Genomic DNA, 21826 nt, shown 5'->3' with positions numbered 1-21826 from the left:
CAGAAATGAGATAATATTGTGTTTTGTAAGAACAGATTCAGAAGTTCTCACGTTTTTATGTGATGATGGAAAAAAAATTGGTTGTTTTTTTTTTTTTTGTATCCTACAACACTTTTATGCCACAGTTCTCCCTTCTGGGTCCACTTGGAGTACTGTGTACAGTTCTGGTGTCCTCAACATAAGAAGGGCATGGAACAGCTGGAGCAAGTCCAGAGGAGGGCCACGAAGACAATCAGGGGGCTCAAGTACCTCCCATATGAAGACAGGCTGAGAAAGTTGGGGCTGAGAAAATTCAGTAGAAAATTCTCCAGGAGAAAATTCAGCCTGGAGAAAAGAAGGCTACATGGAGACCTCATAGCAGCCTTCCAGTATCTGAAGGGGGCCTATAGGGATGCCAAGAGGGACTGTAGTGATAGGACAAGAGGGAATGGAGCCTTGAACAACTTGGTCTATTAGAAGGTGAACCTGCCCATGGCAGGGAGGTTGTAACCAGATGATCTTACAGTCCCTTCCAACCCAAACCATTACATGATTCTATGATTCTGTTATGCAATGAGTAACTTCTACCATACATTGCTTATTCTCTGATGCTCTTCACAAGGAGAGAAGCATGTTCTGCTTTTTTATGTCAGGCTTTTGAAAAATCTCTTTAAATAGACATATGCATTGATTCAGATTAATGTTAAGAAAGTAAGACCAAAGAAAAATACTTTACACCGATAGAGAGCAGAATGGTGAAATCTCTGTTCATGTGGAAAATAGATAATTTCCCACCTTACCAAGAAACTTCTGTCTGCTTTGGTGTCACCCACTATTCTTATTTTGGGAATTTCATTATGTGAGAGGTATATTGTATTAAAAAAAAATAGACCTTAAGGTAGCTTTGAAAGTAAAGGCCCACAGGTAAAGAAACCTAAAAATCAAAAAATCTTATTAAAGAAATATAATTCTGTAGATTAAGCATGCACACACACAACATCTATCACTTTGCAGAGCTTCTTCAGTACATTGTCTACTTGGACCAGTCTCTAACACACAAGATCTATAAATGTAACCATGAAACATATTCTCTATTGAAAACACAAATATATTCAGTTCAACAATGGATTCAGCTAGTTGTGATACTGTAGGAATGTCAAAATTCTAAAACGGGGAATTTCAATTCCCTTTGACCCTTTCAAAGGGCAATTTTAATTCCCTTGAAGGGGAACAGATCATTTCAATTCCCTTTGGGCCCTCAAGTCAGCTCTCTCAACTCCATCCACATCTATTTTCTCCTGTTTCTGGCCCTCCTTCATGATTTTTACGTAGACAGGAAAATTAGATAAACTCCAACAAAAGAAAAAAGCCAAGCTCAGCCACCCAGAGACACATTATTCTTTTCAGCTCCTCACACAGCACACCTCTACAGCATGCAAAACAAGACTGACCATAGGTTCCCTATGTAAACCTACTGTGCCAACTGGCCACCATGAGTGCTGAGAGCTTGAATTAGGTCCAGATGCCTCTGGGCTTGGACAGAGACTGCTCCAGAGGAGGGCCACAGCAAACACACTAACTGGAGGTAAGGGATCAGGCCAGGAGAGGAATTCACACTTGCTAATGCAGCTCCACAGAGCAACCTTCAAAGCCCCATTTTGGTCTCCATAAATGTGTTTATAATGTGAAGGTTATACTTTCTCTCTAAAAGCAGATCGACTTAGCAAGTACCTTTTAGAAATCTGTGAAAATTTAAGTCCCAGAAACTGTTCTATTTCTTTAAAATGGGAAAATTAGACATCAAAAAAGTAATTTTTACATATTAGAAGAGGTGCTAAAGAATAGTAACTAGCTGGTTCCATAAGTCAACAGAAATTTTGCCAGTTGAGCTAAAGACTGTGCTGGAATTCAAAATGCTATTTTGTCACAAAATCTCATACCGCTGCCTTTAAAAATATGAAGAAACTTCCCCATCTAAGGTTCACGGCCTTGATAAAACATGGGCAGTATTAGCACGATGGGGCCTAAATGAAGCATGCGATAGAGGAAGGATCACAAATGTTCTGTAACAATTTTCATGAACAAATTTAGACTGCACAGATCTAGTGTAAGAAGTCACCATGTCACCCAGTGACCCATATGAAATACACTAATTGCAAAGCCAAGTATTTTCAATTACCAGAGTACTGATGTATGGTGAGTTTTGTCTCCAGCAGCGATCAGGCAGAAAACAAGGTATCAAACCATTACCTTTCGAAAGACTTAAACATTTCATGGTACAAACCAGAAACCATCAGCTCCTCCTATAATCATCAGTAAGTGATACATCATTTTAACTACTGACTGTATAGTGTGTCATAAGATAGACAGAATCACTGAGATCACTGAAGTTATTCTTTATGGTAACCTTCAAAATGCATAGTCAGATCCTGGGAACATTAAATAGTGGGTATTGTACAAGCTTTCAAAGAAAACTCCAACTTTCATACTACCAACAGTTACTCTGAAGACAGGGTGAGCTGGACCTGCAGAAAGATGAAGTGCAAGGCTGGACACTGAAGTGGACTACAGCAGTCTTAGTTCTGTTTGCAGGGATGTTTCTTTATAGTACAGAATTCTAGCAGGAACTTTTGCCTGAAAAAAATGTAGATTCTGACAAATTTATTTAACTATTGTTTGTGGGTTTGTTTGGGGTTTTTGAATATACGATCTTCCTGAATACAGAAATTTGACTTAAAATTGAATTTCCCTCATCAAACAAAATAAACATTAATCTATATTCATATTCTAAGGATATAGAGTAAAAAAAATAAATAAGAAGATTTCCCTCACAAAAAAACAGGAGACAAAAAAAAACCCCACCCTTATTAAAATCTGTGGGTCCTTATATGGTATAGTTCTCATGGCTTCAGTGATGCTCAACTAATTCATTGCAACCTAGGGTTTACAGCTAATACTTGTGTGTTACGGAGATTTCATTTTAATTATGGATGTGCTTTGAATTTGCCATGAGACTGGAAAACATATGTTTAACAAACAGTAATAAACTGCTGCCAACACCTTTTCCTCAGCTGCTCCAGCCACCTTTGTCTTCTATCTGATCACCCTCACACCTCTTCGGAATACAGGCTGTGCTAGACAGGCTTACCTACAAGATCTCTGGGAAAAATCACCTCAGTGGTTTTCCCTCCCCACTTTCTGCTTTCTGCACATTATCCAGTTTTTCTACATCTGGTTATGCTGCCCCATATGTTTGGAACAGCCTCCCTTCTCCCTGCCAAGCAACCTCCCTCTCTCCCATGAAATCCCTCTTTCTTTCAGCAGTCCCTTCAACAATAATCCTCACATTCCCCCTCGCCTCACTGTTGTGCCATGTCTCGTCATGCAGCTGGTTTTTTTATCTACCTTTAGGCCAGACCTTGCAAACATTTCCCCATGGTAAACAAGAAAGTCCCAATCCTTCTGATCAGTTTCACAACAAGAGGATGAGTCCAGATTAAAAAAAAATACCCCGTGTTTTAGTTATTAACATCTAAAAGGCAGTAATTTCACTCTTATGCAACAGGAGCAAAGGAGACAAACAGTCGGATGTCTGTTCCTCCTGCCAGCCACAGGAGGATGCAGCACTGAGGACAGAAGAACAGGGCAGCTGCTGAAACGTACCCTGGCACTAGCACAGGCAACTGCCTGGCTGGCTGTGCTTGCTCCAGGCTTCCGTTTCCCAGCTGGCCCTTTCTAACAGGGAGGTGATATTTACAATAATCATCATCATCTCATCATCATAGTTATTCCATACAAGAGTATTTCAAAGGATGTATTTCCAAAATGTTACCATTACCAGAAGTTCTCACCCTGAGTCTGCATGCATTTTTGAGGTCAATGAGCTAATTTACTGTTTGTAAAATGCGCTGCCACAGAACTGAGCAGTACAAGCAACACAAGCTTCTCACTGTTACAGCATCAAAAAACTTCGTATCTGGCTATGGGAGAGAATAAAATTCTCTTTATACATATCTTCAGGGTATTCTCCCCATGATTGCCCACTTGTGTCAGGTGATGGGTATCATAAAAATTGCCCCTTGGACCCAGAACAAAACAAAAATTTCAGATTACACCTCTGAGCGTACTTCAGCAAGATCACTTGGGCAAGGGAGCCACATTTTATATCTAGGAGGGTCACAGTGACTCTGTTTCTCCTCACCAGACTTCTGTCATAGCTGGGGGAATATCTTGATCAACATGAGCTTCACCAAGGATTGGCTGTGCCATAGATCTTTTGCCTTGCATTGCTGGGTAAGGTTCTGAATGGCTGCTTTAACAATATTTGCCAAAAGGTGCTTCCCAGTTCTTTCTTTACTCCTGAGTAACAAAGAAGATGCACTGCCAAGTGTTCTCCAACTCAGGCAAAAACTGAGCACCCTGTCCCCCCCCAAAAAAAAAAAAAACACAGCAAGGATTTTGGTTTATAGCAAGTTTGCATATTTTCCTGGGTTTATTTGCTTTGTTTTTCACAGACTTATAACCTAACTAGGAAACCACAGACTGCTGCATCTGTTGGTCTCAGTTATTGTCAAAAATGTGCTGACTCTATATAAAAGTTATGCCATTGCATCATAGCACAAAGAGCCCGTGTCACGCCTGCAGACGTGCGCAGAGAAGCCCTGTGCAGCATCCCTCTGCAGCCAGGCTGGGGAAGGACCAGCTGGTGCAGCCAAGCAGCAATTGGGCAGTGATGGGGCCCCACCAGCTCAGCCCAGCATTGGCCACAGCTATTACACAAAGGTAAAAGCTATGGATGGCAAACATTTGCATCTTTGCCTTGTCTCACCATCTGCTTCTGCTGCTGCTCACTTGAAAATTAATATGATGGTTGCTTGAATCAGAAGTTAATGCTGCAGCTGTCTTGCTTAGCATTACAGATGATTAGACTACACATGCAACCCTTTTTGCAAACCAAATGGAGCGACAGTGCCTGTAATTTGACAGGATCTGTCCTTCATCAAGAGAGACCAAAATACTTCATTTGCAATGGTAGATCCTGAAAATAAATTGCACTGAATCTTCCTCCTCCTCCTAGCCTGTGTTCCCTTATTTTCCCTTATTTTTCTTCCCCCATACACTTTCATCAGACCTAAAAAGTAAATCAATAAAGTGTAAATCTCTTTCAAAGAGCATTAAAAGCTCTTTCACAAGCAAATGTATGGAAAACTCAGGACTGGTCTTGCTTGTATAAATTACATCTCCTAGCCCAGTTTCTAGGGGCTGCTCGTCAATCATGGATATTAAGGAAACTACAATTGCATTTTATCTTCTCAGTCATTTATTCCTAATAGTTTCCTATTTGCATCTGATTTGCACTGTGTGAAGAAAAGCAGAAATGTGAGAAGAATCAAGTATGCACTGTCATAAAATCCTTGAGGTTAGCATACGCATACAAATCTTTGTTCTGTGGCCTTTAATCCAGAGAAAGTCTCAAAGAGGTATTCCCCATGTATAAACTGCAACATACTGGTTTTAGAGAAGGACTAATTTCACAGGCTTCAGGGGAAAAACTGAGATAGATAGAAATCTGTTCTCTTGTTTCCCATGTAAGACATGCTGGAAACTGCTTGTAGGAACATTATCAAATTGAATATTTTTAAAAGCCTCTTGGTAAAAAATTATTTTACCCTACATGCACTTTTCATCATTCAAGTTAGAAATTATTTGCAGTAAGAAAGCAAGCAGGGAAATCTACTTTGATAGGTTTTATGGGAATTCTAGAGAAATGTATGCACCTAAGAAATACTCCCTCCTATTGAAAGCAGTTTGAAAATGGAGAAGACAGTCTGTAACCATTCTTTTCATTAACTATAGTTTGAGCACCGTGGTTATAGCAAAGAAGCTGCTAAAATTCAAAATAATGTAAGAAAGGGTAAAATGCTCCATCATGTCCTAGTCCTTTCCAGTATTGTCCCCCCTATCCGCAGAGGGTCATGACACATACACACATTAGCAAGATGACCTCCTTCACCTCCTAGCAGCAAGAAAATGACAGACAATTGGCAAAAGGCAGAAAGTGCCAGTGGAAAAACGAAAACTATTTAAATAAGCCTTTGTTTTGGAGCATTTGAGAGTGGCAGAAAGGTGCTTCAGAAAGGCCAGGCTGTCCTGTGAACACGAAGGAGCATGAGAAGGAAAACAAGAGAGGGATGGGTCATTTGGCATCCATGAACCTTAACAGTATTACTTGAAGAAAAACAAAATGGTTTATCTCACTTAAATATTTTTTTATAGGAAAGATTCAAACATGCACTTCTGGTAAAGAGTTCCCTTCTACGCTGCTTTAATCTGTCTTCCCAGGATTACACTTTTTTGCCCCCAGTTTTTCTTAGAAAACATATAAAGAAAGGCAAAATCAGCCTACACATTCTTTTCATTCCAGATGGCAAACTGCTGAAAATTGATAGCCAAATCAAGAAATTAATTATGATGAAGAAATGGATTCTAATAAAAATCTTTGCAATTTTTCAAATGACAGAATCAGGAAAGCAAATATCATCATGTGTCTTTTAGAAAGTAATTTACATTCTCAAAGCACTGTAGACTATTTCATTTTCCTATCACCTTTTTGGGTTACAAAGTAGCACAGATAGGAAACTGAGGCAGGGTTAGTACCACAAAGACCTTCATGAGGTATAACTCAGCACTGCCACTAAAAGAAGCAGCCGTACATACTTTTCCCAAACCCAGGCTGTCATTCCTGCCTCTTCTCTGGAATGGCACACCTGCTTGTGCAGCCACAGGATGGACTGGAGCCAGGGACTGATACAGGTTTTAGGTGCAATACCTAGTTATGCTAGAGTATCTTTGGGGTACACCACCACCACAGATCTACTTATACCTGAACTAATGCTCCCTGGAGCTTCATGTGGCTGTGGTCCCTAACTCAGACTGTTTATCCTAGGATCAGGCAATTGTGGGAGACAGCAATATGAAAGAACCAGAGGGTCCTCTGTGTCCCATTTTCTGACAAGGACAGATAGGACATATCGAGGGCTGGTGTCCCATCCACACTGCACACTGGAGCAGTTCTAGTCACATCCTAAAGCAGGAATGCCTGCCCCTCCTGGGGACACTGGCAGAAGATGGGGAAAATTTCACATTCTGCACTTCTCTAAATCCACAAATTTGGTGTTAACATCATTTTTGTCTTATAACATCAAATTCACCCTATAGACCAAATATATCCATGTTGAATGTGTAACACTGAACATTTGAGACAAAATCTGATCCAAACAGCATTTAACAATTCCCATTAATGGCAAAGCTCTACCAGCACTAGTGGCTGCTGAGCTAGTCTAACCCTTAGCACATCTGAAAATCCAAATCAAGCTGTGGCTTTCTCAAGATAATGTGACTCATTTTATCCTTTTTTGACAGTGTTGTCTATTTTTGTCTTTGGCTTTTGTAATTAAAATGTGGATCTAACTCATGTGACCTGGAAACAGTGAAAAGTCCTTAAGGACTTCTTAAAGAAGAATTAAGTTTCCCTTAAACCTTTAAAAAGTCCAAAACCTGATACAGTAAATTATTAAGATATTTGTATAAGAGAAATAGAAAAAAATGGTTCAAAGCATATAGAATTTCCTATTACACTAGTAATAACTTTAGCAATATTTAAGTTTATTAATAAATTTACACCACTTTGCATGTTTCCCTGATGTTGCAGGGCTATCCTAGGGCCACTGCCCTGTGAATGGGGCAGAATGGAGCTGCCTCTACTCACGCTGCAGCATGGCTTGACCAGATGTGCAAATGCTAATAAATAATAGTAATGATGATGATGATGGCAGAACCATGTAAGCGTTCATGGTTTCCAGCCTCTCCTCAATGCGTACCGCCAAAGCGCCTCAGATGGCTGGCGAGAAGTCAGAGGCTGACAGCCATCCTGGCAGTGCTCTCAGCCCCCGGGGCCCCTCACCTAATTAGCCTGACATGGAGCAGAAGGATGTTGTGCAGCTGCCAAACCAGGAGGTACAAGCTCAGAGGGACCCCGAGTTTCAGCGTAAGATGCTCCCCACTGAACCCAAGGAGTGTGGCCTGGGAGGACAATCAGGGGCCATGCTGGGCCCCCAGAGCTACATTCCTGACCTGCACTAGCCTGCAGGCAAATGGTTTACCTAGGTCCAGGAGCAGTGAGGAAGGGGATTGGATTTCAAGCCAAACCAGAGATTATTTGCAGCATGGATTAATTAAAACTACTTGGATTTCACTTTTTACCCTCCCATGCTGAGAAAGAAGAAATGCTTCAGAATTGAAAAAGCTCAACAAGGCAAACGCATCTCATCCACCAATGTCACCAACTGATTGCTGCATGCACCAGGGTGCAGCCTAGCCATATGCGGCTAGTGCAATTCTGACACAATGACACTGACAAAAACTACTTCACAGGCTATGGTGAAACTGCATCCCACTACATCAGCTTGGTTTGCAAGTCTGGAACTAGAAAACATGAAGAAATAAAAGAAGAGGTGAAAATCTTAATCATATTCAAGCAAACCACACGCATAAGTCTGAAATGTTCATTATGAAATTCCAAGCAATGGTCTCAGTTCTGTGGCACAGAGAGACTATATTTTGAAATAATGAAAGAGCAAGGGTGGAAAGGGGGCTTGGAAGAAGAGACAGCAGGTGTGATTATTATTTGGAAAATTCTTATACACTTATCCTTCAGAGCACTGCATGAATATTCATTAAGCCTCCCAGTTTAGGAGGTTTCAGATTGGAGTGCTGTTATCTTCCCTTTATGGAAGACAAAGCAAGGCATGAAAGCTCAGCTTCAGACATCTAAGTCAAACTTGACTGTAGCATCTCCATAGCCTCATCAAGTCTTCTAACAGTTACCTTTCTTTAAGATAAGAAGAGCATTAACTAAGTGACTGTAGAGAAAAGCAATTGCCTAAGACCACTACAAAAATAAATGACAAAGCCAGAGATGAATTCAGAGCTCTAAAAATTCAGTCCAGTACCCTAGTCCTTTGGGAACACTACTTAAATGTAGCAAGTCATGAGCTAGTAACATCACTGTTTGAAGCTCTGGTAGCAGTTTCCCATGGCATGCTCTGTGAGGGCACAGTTCAATGATCCATGAAGCTGATCAATGGAGCAATGCTGTCAGCAAAGCTTCAAATTAAAAGCTGAAAGAAAAGGGTTCACTGAGCTCTTGACACAAATTTTAGGTTCAGCAACAGCTGAAACCTCCTCAAAACCCCTGCTCTTACATCCTGGTGACATTTCTCAGGAAATATCCTAAGTTTGGAAAATAACATTTTGTCAGGTAATGTCTTGTAAGCCCCATATATTCTGATTTACAGCTGAGGACTACGACAGCAAACACCTCCCTGAGTCTTATGTAATATGGTGCGCCCCAATACCTTTGCTTCACAAAAAAGTAGACTAAAAGGAAGAAACTAGAAGACTCAGTAGACCTGCTCCTGGTTCTTCATGGACTCATGAAATGCACTGAAGCAATTGATATCTCCTCTCTGTCCTCCATCATTGGGGATAAAGGTAATAATTTTAACCCCTGTTATTTTGAGCTAAAGATAGATAGATAGATAGATAGATAGATAGATAGATAGATAGATAGATAGATAGATAGATAATCATTACATCATGTTTTTTAAAACACACATATGAAAGCAACATAAGAATTCCTGCATATTGTCCTGGGTTCAGCAGTAGCAGTCATTTTTCCCCTTCTTGGTAGCTGGTGCAGTGCAATGTTTTGACTTTCAGCTCGGGAACAGAGCTGATAACAAGCGATGTTTTGGTTTGGCCAAGGACTTTGTGAGCCTCATGCTCTGCCAGGGAGGAGGGGAAGCCCCAAACTGACCAAAGAGGTATTCCATACCACAGCACGTCATGCCCAGGATGTAACTGGGATATGCCGGAAGGGCCGGACGACTGCAGCGTTGGAGGAGGTATCGGTCAGAGCTTGGTCGGGCTGGGGGGGGGCGATCGGCTGGTGGTGAGATGATGTATTCTCTTCCCTTGTTATTTCCTTTATCATTATTATCATTGGTGGTAGCAACTCAATGGTTTTTCAACCTGTACAAATCTGAAAGCATGACAAGGTTTTTCAACCATACAAATCTGAAAGCATGACAAGAAGAAAAAGTGCTGCAAATGTAATTAACCAGTATATGACCCAAAGGTCTGCCAGCAAGCAACCAAACATATCTGCCTTATTTGTTCAGTAATTTCTAACTTTCCCTGCATTAAAATAGAAAAAAATTGCTATTTATTCTCATTTCCAGTATGTTCCTTTGAATAAAGGTCACAGGAAGGGTCATTAGTACCCTGGCAGGGTTTAATCTTCTAGGTGGTCTAAATAATGGTGAACTTTCTGCATATGAACAAATAAATACATATCTTCAAGCCTTTCCCACTTAAAAGTAAACAATATGAAGCTAAGTAACATAAGAACTTTAAAGAGAATAAAAACAAATCAAAGACTGAGGCAATACAGATGGCAGAAACCTGAAAATGTAAAGTCTGGGGAAAGGGAAAATTGGATAGAAAGTTTAGGAAGGAGCTCTGAAAAGCTGTTCTCCACACCACATTTTCATACCGGGTGCCATAACTGTGGAAAGGGTCACTACCATCATTCACTCACCAGCTGGTGCAGAAACCAAGAAATGCCCATTCCCACCACCTCTGCTGGGCTGTGGGGCTCCCCTATCAGTCCTTCCTGCTCTTCCACAGCATGACCCATGTGGAGGAGAGTGTGTTCGTCACTTCTTAGTGATACCCCAGCAGTTCCAGATGTGCTCCACGCACCTCCCCAGGCTCCTTCTGTCACTGCCATCTTGATTCCACATTCTATCCCATGGGGTTAAAAGGAAAATTGAGTGAACACATATACTTTATGTACCACAAAGAGCAACAGAACAGGGAATGTATGAACAATGGGGCAGAAAACCTACTACTTTTTATAATGCTACCTGCTGCTCACAGAACCCATTCACAGATGACTAAGATGCTTAAAAGATCAGTCAGACTTGCTTCAGAGGAAAATCAAAACCATAATCCATTTCTCTGGAACTATATGTAAAGAAAGAAAAAGTGTAAAGATAATGATGTAAAACAGGACACTGAGATTCTATTTACTCCTCTTGATAATTAGTCAGAAGTTAGCAAAACTGAAAGACAACAAACATAAAAGGAAATTATAGGAAGTCGACACATGAAAAGTATGAATATAAATTGCCAGCAAAGATGTAAAGAATGAATTTTTTGCTAATAATTTTTTATCCCTGGGTAGGACAATAGACCAAACAAGGGTATCCATTTCTCAGGGGTTAAGATGAAACTTTCCGAAGGGCAGGTTATGCCAAGATCACCAAGCAGATGGGGTGAGAAATCCTCTTCTTATGCATTTGTTAGATGAGGTGGATCTATGCACGCAAACAAGGGCAGATAGGAGAAAAGCATTGCATTTGCTTTGGGAGCATCTTAGCAATATTTGATTCCATCACTACTAATTGTCCCTGGTTTTGCCCCTAGACTTGGAGCATGCCCTGGTGCCAGTGAATCAGCACAGAAGACAAGGCAGGAGCCGAGTATGAGGAATAGTCTGGGTCATAGTTTATTTGTTTATTATTTTGTGTTTCACTTCTATGAAATTCTTTTCTAATTTGCACGTTTTCCAATGGCATCGCCTCTTTGTGTTTTCTTATAGATTCTGCACCTCTTAACAGGCCTTTTGGCTTTGAACAGCCTGCAGCCTTATCTGTCTTTGGAAATATTTATTCTCTTTGCAAAACCTTATTTATTGTTGGACACTGGTAGTGAGATTAGTCTCTCCAGAACACAACTGTGGATATAGTCCAAACCCCCGTAGAGTTTACAATCCAAACATTCACTCAGCAGAAAATCCTCGTTAGCTCTGTTTCATCCCTGTCTCCTACCCCCTATTTATTTTGGCATTGTGAAAGAATATATACTGTGTTCTTGAAAACAGAAGTCTCCTCTATAGTAGGATTTAGGTACATTAAAGCAGGTAAAGTGCAGTTTTGGTGAATATTTTCGTATTAGCCTGGTGGGAATGCAGTTGTTGAGCTCTGCTCTTCACAAAAAAGGAGATGCTGAACTGCATGCGATAGCCACCAGCTTCACCTTGACAGCAAGAGAGATGGAAGAAAAGAAGCCCCATCCCAGAAATACAGTTTCCCAGTTTGTAACATGACATTCTTGTACTGAGCAGTTGTGAGACCCTCCAATGAAAGACAATTGTATATAAGCACATACATATTAGACCATTGCCAAGGGTCTTTAGGAGGTTGAGAATCATGTGAATTCAGCCCTGTATTCCACTCTGATGGAGGTATGTCTTGGTGTTCTAGAAGAAGGAGGTTGTGAAGGGTTACATGATCATTTTCTCAGCAGGAATCACATGCTGTGAGGAGGAGCAAGCGATCTTCTGCACATCCTCAACCATCCTTCTCTTTTCTCCTCAAAAGCACAAGAAGCTGCCACACCAAGAGGAGTGATTTGCAACATGCTAAGCATAAAAGGCAGGATCACATGGGGTGGCAGGAGGCCCCCTGGGAACCAAAGACCTGTTCAGAAGTCTTTTATCAGGACAAAATATAAGACCCCACCAACCTGAGGTACTGAGATAGAGTCAGAAGATCCCCTCTGCCAGTGCTCCAGAGCCATTTGTTCATGCCTTCAAGGCACAAGAACATTTTGTTTCACCTCAGAATACTACAGTATTAAACGTTAGAAAAAGATGCTCTGGAAACTTACCATGTAGGTTACCAGCAAATATCCACTTTTTGGCAGCCTTGTATATCTGGAAAGGTCTTTCATTTAGTTTAAAAAAAAACAAAACAAAATATTAAAGAATTTTGTACTGAAGGAACATACACACATTCTTACTCACATCCAGAAGGAAGTGTGACTTTTCAGGAAAAATGAACATTCCGCTCAGGCAGTTTCCAATAAGAGCCCAGAAGAATGAGCACACTACAAGTCAGATTCATTAGAAGTAAATTAAAATCACCTGTCATAAGAAATTTCCTTTTTTCTTGTCTAAATTATTGTTCTGAAACAGAAATCAATTTCAACTGTACTTCAAAACAAAGCAAATAAAAGATTTTGAAACTTGCACTACCTCCCTCATTGTAGTATTTATAACAAACAGAAGTTATTTATTTCTGGATGGTAAAAAATTAACATTCTGCTATTATTTTTGGCTGGTTTGTGCATTTTTAAACATTTAAGCATTTAAGCAATTTTTAAACATTTCATTCTTTTCAAATGCTTATTAACTTTTGGCATCACAATACCTTTAGGTAATTGTGTGTATAGAAAGATACTTTCTTTACATCACTATTTTATGTATATTTTAAAAAATTAATCTTATTGATTCACTTTGAAATTCCCCAAAAGTTCAAACTTTTCAGCATTTTTAAAAACCTGGCCCCTAATATCACTTAAAATATCATTATATATTAATCTGTTTGGAAACCAGGGCCTCTCCACTTAATCATAAACACTACAGCTAAAGTTTGACTGAAGTAATCTGCCAAATGCTATATGCAGGAGCTGGTGCCAGTTAGGAAGATAATCTAATTCTCTCTGCTCCCAGAGCTGGGCTTTATCCAGGGGACAATTTTTCATTGGGTATTTTTTTTATGCTAATTTGGGGCATTTTGCCTTTGGCTTGGAACACTTTCTAAGTAAAATAAAAACACTAATTTGGACATAGCATTAGTGCCAATATCATAACGTATTACTTTGATATGGTTGAATGTGAACAAAAAAAAGTTAAAAATTCCCATTACATCAAAGAGACAATTACAATATAAGGTATAGTCCTAAAAAGCCTTCTCTTTCTTTCAGGCATATGGAAAATGTTGCTCTGAACAGACCTGCAGAACCTATAGCAAACCCAAAAGTATAACTTAAATCATCTTCCTATGTCACATATAGCTAGAAAATCAATTCCCAGTCACTCCTTCTCCAGTGTGACTGTCAGCTGCTGGGAAACGATGGATCTGTTCTGTCCCCAGCTTTCTTGTGTGGATTTCTGGCATTTCCCTGCAGTGAGGACCAGACTGAGCAGTTACAGAGTGCCTTGGTTCAGTGCATAGGGAAAGGATTCCTTTTCCTTGAGTAAGAGCCACCTCACTCTACAGCAGCATAACTGTTAGATCTGCTGCATCCATCATGGAGCCAACCAAGTCACTGGTAAAGCAATCCAGTCAGGTGCTGTAATCTTCAGGGCTGCTGACTTTAATTTTGCAATGACTCTGCAGCTACTCGATTTCCAGCTGGTTTTTGTTCTGCTTGCTGATGTCTGAAGTCAAGAATGCAATCTTTTGACAGTCAGGTTTAATCACAAATCTCACTTAAAAAATGCATTCCTCCACTATTTGTTCAGTGGTAATGCCCTGAATTTCATTAGATAATTTATGACAGAGGGCAGTTAAATTTTGTGCCAGAAGCAGTTCAGGTCACTCTTATTTTAAAAGGATGTTTTGTTAACACAGAGATACAGGAAAATTAGAGGCTGTTTTCATGGAACTGATTTCTACTGTTTTATTAAATAGTTCCTGCTAGCAGTTTTATATTAGGCCACTGCCTTTTGCAAACTGCAGGCCAGATTCTGGTACAGGCTACATCTCTGAGACATAAAATAACTCTGCCAGGATCTGAGCCTCTCTCCTGCAGACCCCCTAAGCACCCTGTGCATGTGTCCATAGACAAAGCCATGCCTTGAAACCACCCTTCAGGCTGCAGAGCCAGTGCTTGCTTCTTTTCTAGTGCTGAAGTAGTTAAGGAAAAACAAAAGGTTCCTAAAAGTAAAAACATAGTTTCAACTTAGAAATAAAACTCAACCTGGGATGTTTCGGAAGAGAACTGCTGAAGGGTGAATGGCAGGTGGGGAACCTTCATCTTTACTCTCTGTTAAGGTTTACTCCTACAAAATACTAAGCAAAATATACCAGATACATGCATAATTATCTGAGCTCATGGGACTAATCGATTGTTTCAGCACGTGCTCTTTCAAAACTCAGTTACTCAGAGATTAAACCCTTCTCTTGGCTCCTTAGAGAGCTGGTACATAATCTGGCAAGAAGACACCGTTTCATCCAAGTGCAGCAGGACACATACTGACATCCTTTCCTGTAATCATACCCCTCCCCACCCCCTTCCCCAGGACAGCTAATGCACCAAACATATCAGCATGGTACTCACATCTCAAGCAAATCCATCACATTCACACTTCCCCCCACTAAGGAGTGGGAATTGCTGGAGTGCCTGAGGCAATCAGATGCTGCCTGGAGTTGAAGCCAGACAAAACTCCCCATCCTTCCCTCTCTAGTCCAGGACCAAACTGCACTGGGCTACATGGACACCCCATCACTCACACTCAAAAAAAAGGGTGAAGTTGGGGAGCTGAAGCCTTTCTCTGCTGTTTCAGCGCTGATCCTGCTCAGTCAAGGAAGGAGTCAGTGCTTGACTACAGGCTTCCCACATCTCCTCTAGTCTTGATGGTTGAAAACTGCTGCAAGACTCTTCCATGTGGTTCAGTCCTCCCATTGCATGCCAAAGACTATCCTCAGGCTTAATACACCCTTCCTAAATCACTGCTATTGGACTATATCTGTCAGTAAAAATTTCTCAGTAAATTGAATGAAAGACACATCCGGTTTGCAAATCAATTTCCCCTTTACCATTTATGGCTGTAAAAGATCCCATCCTGTTATTCTGTCTAAATTTCAAAAGCCATTTAATTCGACATTTTTGCAACTACAATGGCAAATGCACATTTGGGGTTTTTTTCAGTTCAACCTGTTTAAGTACATTTAATTGAATGCCAGTGATGGGCTGTGCAGTGATCTTTCTGCAGAAGACTCAGGTCATCAGAACAAACCTTTTCATGAAGAATCACAGGCCTCAGTAACATTGCCTGACAGCTATAGCATATTGGCAATAGTTGTATTATTTTCATCATGCTAATACCCAAAAGATTGCAAAATGGGGTGAAAATAACAGAGGTTTTATTATCCCCGAGAGGACAGTACAATACTTGAAGGATTGGATGCTCAGATTGGCTTTTCAACATATAAGCTCATCTGCCTCTGGTATTCATTTCAGTGTTAGTAGAGAGTTAATTCTATTCCATTCTGGATCAAGATTACATTTATCTCAAGGTTTCATTCAGACACAGACACAGTAATTATAGTGAACGTTATTCTACTGTGTCTGAAATATAGTTCATTCATGAAACTTGAAGTCTTCTTCCTAAGGGCCTGGCAGGTATAGCATGATAATGTAATAGGAAATTCCAGAGGATGCTTCACTAACAGACCTCAAACATGATACTGAGACAAAGTTTTCTAGCTAAAAAACTTTTTGCATCCTAGGAAGTTGTATTATTTTATTTATGTATTTAATTACACCCACTAGAAATATATTTTCTGCATCAGTTGCAGAAAAAGCATTTTACTATAGATGGCTATAAATAAGTGGATGAGACTTTCAGCTCATTTCACACTAGCTAGAAACAGCCTCAGGCATGTTAATGACTTTGAGGTTGGCTGGATTTCAACTAATAACCTAAAGATGAACAATCCTACATATCCTATTACTGAGTCCTCCCAAATAGACACTAATTAGATACTTATCTTTGTATCCAGAGAGAAAAAGAAAAACATTCTCAGACAGGCTGGCAGAAACCATTGATTTGGCACTGTCTGAATTAAACACTAGAATTGCCATCGAGTCAAACACACATAAAATTGTAATCTATTCAAAATTTTTACTATAATCTTTCAAATGACATGCCTGACTCAATTTTCAAACCTTTGAAGTCCAAGGAAAGCTTGGTGGCCAATCAAAAAAGATATCCAGTAAAAGCAAGTTCTAATACAGGATACCAATGGTAACAGTTTCCAGTAATGGCTGTGTGGTCCAACTTTCCTTTCTTGCTCTTGAGCAGCTACTGAAAAAGTTCACAGACCATTGAGATTCTGATACAAGTAAGTAATTTATGAGTAAACTGCTTTAACAGAAGAAGCAGTATTTGGTAAATATGAATTGTAAGAATAATAAATCTGTAGAGATTGTTTATGATGTGAGTGCTAGTTAAAATAACTCCAGACTACATGGCACCAAAAAGAGAGTAATCAAAACTAAAAATACAACAAAAACAAAGAGATGATGATCTACTATTATATATTTTAAATGATAGGTTTTGAAGTAAATACAGCTTTCTTTAAACACAAAAGGTTAGTCTAAGACTGCTTGCTGTTCTATTTTGCTTAACTACTTTGCTTCAAATTTATAGATGTCTGTTGCTATTACTGAACTATTTCCTTCTTAATACTGCAGTGAGAATTTGCTTCCTATCCTGCAAATAAACATACTGTATATAGACACAGTGGAGTACAAAAAAAGTGATAAATTAATCATCATAACTGGACTAAAGGAGTTAAAAGTTTAAGACAGAATATGAATATGTGGCACAAACACTGATTTTCCCTAAAGTTTTGTTAATTCCAAAAACACACAGGAGAAACCACTCCTCCTTATTGCATACTTGTGTGTTCATGAACAACAAATGTACTATTCATGTGCATGTATACTACTGCATTTTAATCACAGTAGTACATAGGAAAGCATATTACACCTCAAAGACATCCTGTAGGTGTCCAACTGGCATGCATATCGAACTGATACCAGATAAAAAGGAAGTCAAAATCTCAGGGTTTTTGTTGAGTCTCAAGGTCTAACAGAGCAAAAAAAGGACCATTTCTCTGCTGGTAGCTAAGGAGTGGGTACAAGTTAGCTCAGGGTGGGTACAAGACAAGAATTCAGTGTCATTCCAGCTCCACTTAAGCTGATCTACAGATGCAGTAACGCTGATGTGTTCCTGGTGGTTTTCAAGATTCATTCCTCTATAAGTAAGGAACTAGTGGCTTCAAGGACCAGATAGGGGAGGTTGGATATTTAGATTGTGACAGGCTCTTCACAGTCTTGCAGTACGGCCTATGCTGACATTATTTACTGTCTCTGAAAACACTAACACCTTGGCACCTTCTTTTCACAAGCATTGCAACACATTGAAGTTCTTTGATTAAAGCCATAGAGTGGTCAGACTGCCAACATGCCCCTTTGAACTATCACATCAAACATTTAACACAGCCTGCTTCTCAGAAAGGACACCAGAGCCAGCCTGCTGATAATAGAACTTCTACAGTACGAAATTATCCAACAGCTCCTGTACAAATAGACCCTCATGTGCCACATCAGCTGGTACCATAGAGTAAATAAACTAACACACTGATTTTATACACATAACATTTTGTTAACATTGATGTATTTACTCCTTGCTTTACTCCCACCTATGAGAAGATCCAGCTATATTCCTAAAATATTTAGCACAATGCAGTGGCAGCAAGAAACCAGTCTGTCACCCCTTTGCATTTGTGTAATCTTTCATTCCGCATCTCAGCAATTCTGGAAAAGAATTGGACAGGGAGATTCTCCTTGTCAGCAATTGTCAATACTTGCCACCAAAAAACACATATTCAAAAGAAAACCCCAAAACTTAGGGTGTAAATATAATAGAAAAAGCATCATGTTATTTATGACAAAATCATGTAGGACACATTAAATATTTGGACATGGTGGTTCACATCAATATTGAAATATTTAAGTAAGAGTGGAGAGAGTTTTTGGATGTTATTACACTCTCACAATTTCCAGGGAGCACTTGACCCTTATACTAAATATACAAACTCATTCCTACACTGTCTCTCAGTTAGTTCCCTGAAAAACTAAGTTTGGGATTAGAAAACCAGTACATACTTATCAATATTTTTTCTAATATTAGAAGAGACCACATTTCTTTTTGCAGTAACTACTAAACAAAGCTATTAACAAAACAATGCAGTCCATCTCTGCCAAATCAAATCAAACCATGCATCTCCATGTAAGTACAAGAAAAAGAAAGAAGGCTCCTCATGGACTCCTCCAGCATTACACTTAATACAGCATCTGTCATTTGAAAGAGAAAAACTACAGGAATCTCCTAGAAAGGGACTAGCCTCTAAATATTCAAATAAAAATGAGAAAGAATCCTACTATTTGCAACTCAGAAAAATTTATTACCTCATTATTACTAAGACATTATCATGGCTCTTGCAAAACATTCCAGTGGCCTTCCAAACTGGAAAACCTGCCAACTTCTTTGACTCAGTTGCCATAAAACGTTTGTAAATTGCTGGAACCAGATCCAAATTTTGTTTTATAAAAGTATAAAAAGGATATGAATAAAACCGTGCATTGATTCACTGTGAATGTAACATATGTTAAAGGGTTTCCGGGTCCTGTTACTCATTATGAGAAAATAGCTATCCAGATACGCAGATATATTATGGTGGCTCCACAGATTTAGTCTCATCCTATTGTTTTTGGTAGTTTTCCCTTCCATCTAATCATCTGCATCTGGATTTTCCCTAAGTAAATCCATGTCTTCCAAAACCAAGCAAACTAAAGCAGTGCCATCAATAAAAGTGTTTACTTTCTCTAGTAACAGTAACCACACAGTTTCCTCTTTATCAACAGAGCAAATTAGACCACAAAGAAAATGACCCTTTGGACTTCTCAAAAATTCAGCTCTATTACTACGAAATTTGGAGTATTTTTATCCTTTGAGAAGACAATCATGTTGAAATTATACCCAGGTTGTACAAACAGCTAGAAAAGATACTCAAGGGGATCTTTTAATTCTTATTCAGAATGTTTGTGTGAAGCTCTCTATGAGATTTACAGCTTAAACAAATCTGTTAGAGACTGCTCAGTAGTTAATACCAACCAACCATCATGAAACTCATACTTAAATATCTGATAAAACATGTCTTTTGCTGCAAGAACATCTGCTTTACTGCTCAACGGACTAACCCGGCTCAGGTGTGGGAGGTCTATCAAGTGCACGTAAGATACCTCTCGCCTTTCCATATGGGTTTTGTAAAAGCTTATGGGAGCATATCTCCATAGCTCACCACAGGCTTTCAGGCACATACAGGAAATTCTGGGAATGCACAGAGTAACAACTCATCCTGTTGGCCCCATCCACACTGGGAAGTGGCAAGAATTGAGGCCCACATCTATGACCTACTCAGCTATTACCTTACCTGCTTGCCTATACTGAAAGCAACACCAAGCTTCATTCAGAGGTTTTAAAGTGTGTATGGGAAGTGAACTAGACAGCTGCACACCTGGGCAAGTGTAGGAGTGAAGTCTGCAGAAGAAGCAGCAGCTAATCATGTCCATCAGTCCTTCCTGAAGCCTCAGCAGTCCCAGAGCTGCAGCTTAATGGGAGGTAACACAAGGCTTAATATTACCATTTGGCAAGGTTATTTTTTGTCTCCACTAAAGGCCAGGATTACAGACACAGATATAAAACAAGTTAAATTCTTATTTCAGCCTGTGATATTCATGTAATGTGCGACTGGGTTTTCTGAAATTCAGGAAGCATCTTTTAGAGAGTTCAAGTTTGGGCAGTGCCGGGGGAGTGAAGAGGCTGTTTTGATCTCATTTGTAAGGAAAAACATTTCCTTGCTTTTAGTGTCAGTTTTCAAAAGTGAAGAAGGGTTTTGGAGGTTTGTTCTGGTTCTTCTTTTTTTTCTTCTTCTTCTTCTTTTGGGTAATTATTTTTAATTCTCAAAGACTAAAGTGATCCATTGCTTTGGAGGATAGTGTGGAAGGAAGGTGTTTTTAACAGACATCCCAAGATCCATTTAAAATAAACAGGAGAAGTTCAGGTTAGATATAAGGAAGAAGTTCTTTACTATGAGATTAGTGAGGCACTGGAAAAGGTTGCCCAAAGAAGTGGTAAATGCTCCGTCTCTGACAGCGCTCCTGGCAGGCTGGACAGAGCTTTGGGAGACATGGTCTGAGAGTGTGAGGTGTCCCTGCCCATGACAAAAGGGTTGGAACTAGATGATGTTAAGGTCTTTTCTAATCTTAATTATTCTATGATTCTATGAAATAAAACCTGCATCTCTTCTGTGCCATCATTTACAGGGTTTTTTGCCTGCACACTGATTTTGTTAAGATTATTTTTCAGTTTCTTTTTTTCTCATTTGACTGTTCTGTAGAACAAACATTCACTCTCAATCATCAACATAAAGCCAATGTATTCTCCACTTTTTTTCCTCATTATATCCCTTCCACAACACAGTTTGTTTTTAATGCTCACCACCCACATCAAGCTGGTTTTAGGCAGCAGCTCAAGGAAATTCAGGATTTCACTTAATATTCAGTATTCCTCTCTCTAAGGAGTGGTGGTGTCATATTTCAGCTTTTGCTTCATGTTTCCCCTTGTCATGTGTCTCTGTGTGTCTTTTAAGACACAATTTAGGCAGAATCTATTTCTGTGGGCTTCAGAGTAGGAAAAAAGTGCTTTTAGCAAAGACAATGACAATAGGCAAAGATGCAAGAGCTGAAGAACCCAAAAGGGAAAAATATTAGCAAGCAGGGTGTGATTGCCACTCCAAATCATCATTTTCAGCCCCAAAATGTTCATAAAAAGTGGAATCTTAGTCATTATCTCTGGCTTTTTGTTTTTGTAGCTAAGTGATTATATTTAACACAGCTTGAAGCCAGTAATGTTTATACAAGTGCGTGGGTCTAACATGAAGAACTGAAGTCTGCCAAAAGTAATTGAACCATAAAAGTCGAAACTTTTCATGTTACACCAGAGGGGGAAAAACATGGATATTGGTGCTCTACTCTAAGAAGATAGCTGAAAAGGAAATTTGGACATTTGCTGGTCATATTT

The 21826-nt window shown here is 39.5% G+C and overlaps 1 protein-coding gene across 4 annotated transcripts in view; it reads right to left on the bottom strand.

Annotated features, from left to right (window-relative positions):
* AFAP1 (actin filament associated protein 1) overlaps positions 1-21826 on the bottom strand; it is a 121439-nt gene that overhangs the window by 75943 nt on the left and 23670 nt on the right. The window lies entirely within an intron of this gene.

This window comes from Pezoporus occidentalis, unplaced genomic scaffold (assembly GCF_034315485.1).
Source record: "Pezoporus occidentalis ecotype Australia unplaced genomic scaffold, CSIRO_AGI_Poc_V1 ctg58, whole genome shotgun sequence".
NCBI classification, from domain to species: Eukaryota; Metazoa; Chordata; class Aves; order Psittaciformes; family Psittacidae; genus Pezoporus; species Pezoporus occidentalis.
This window is presented reverse-complemented; position numbering and strand designations above follow the sequence as displayed.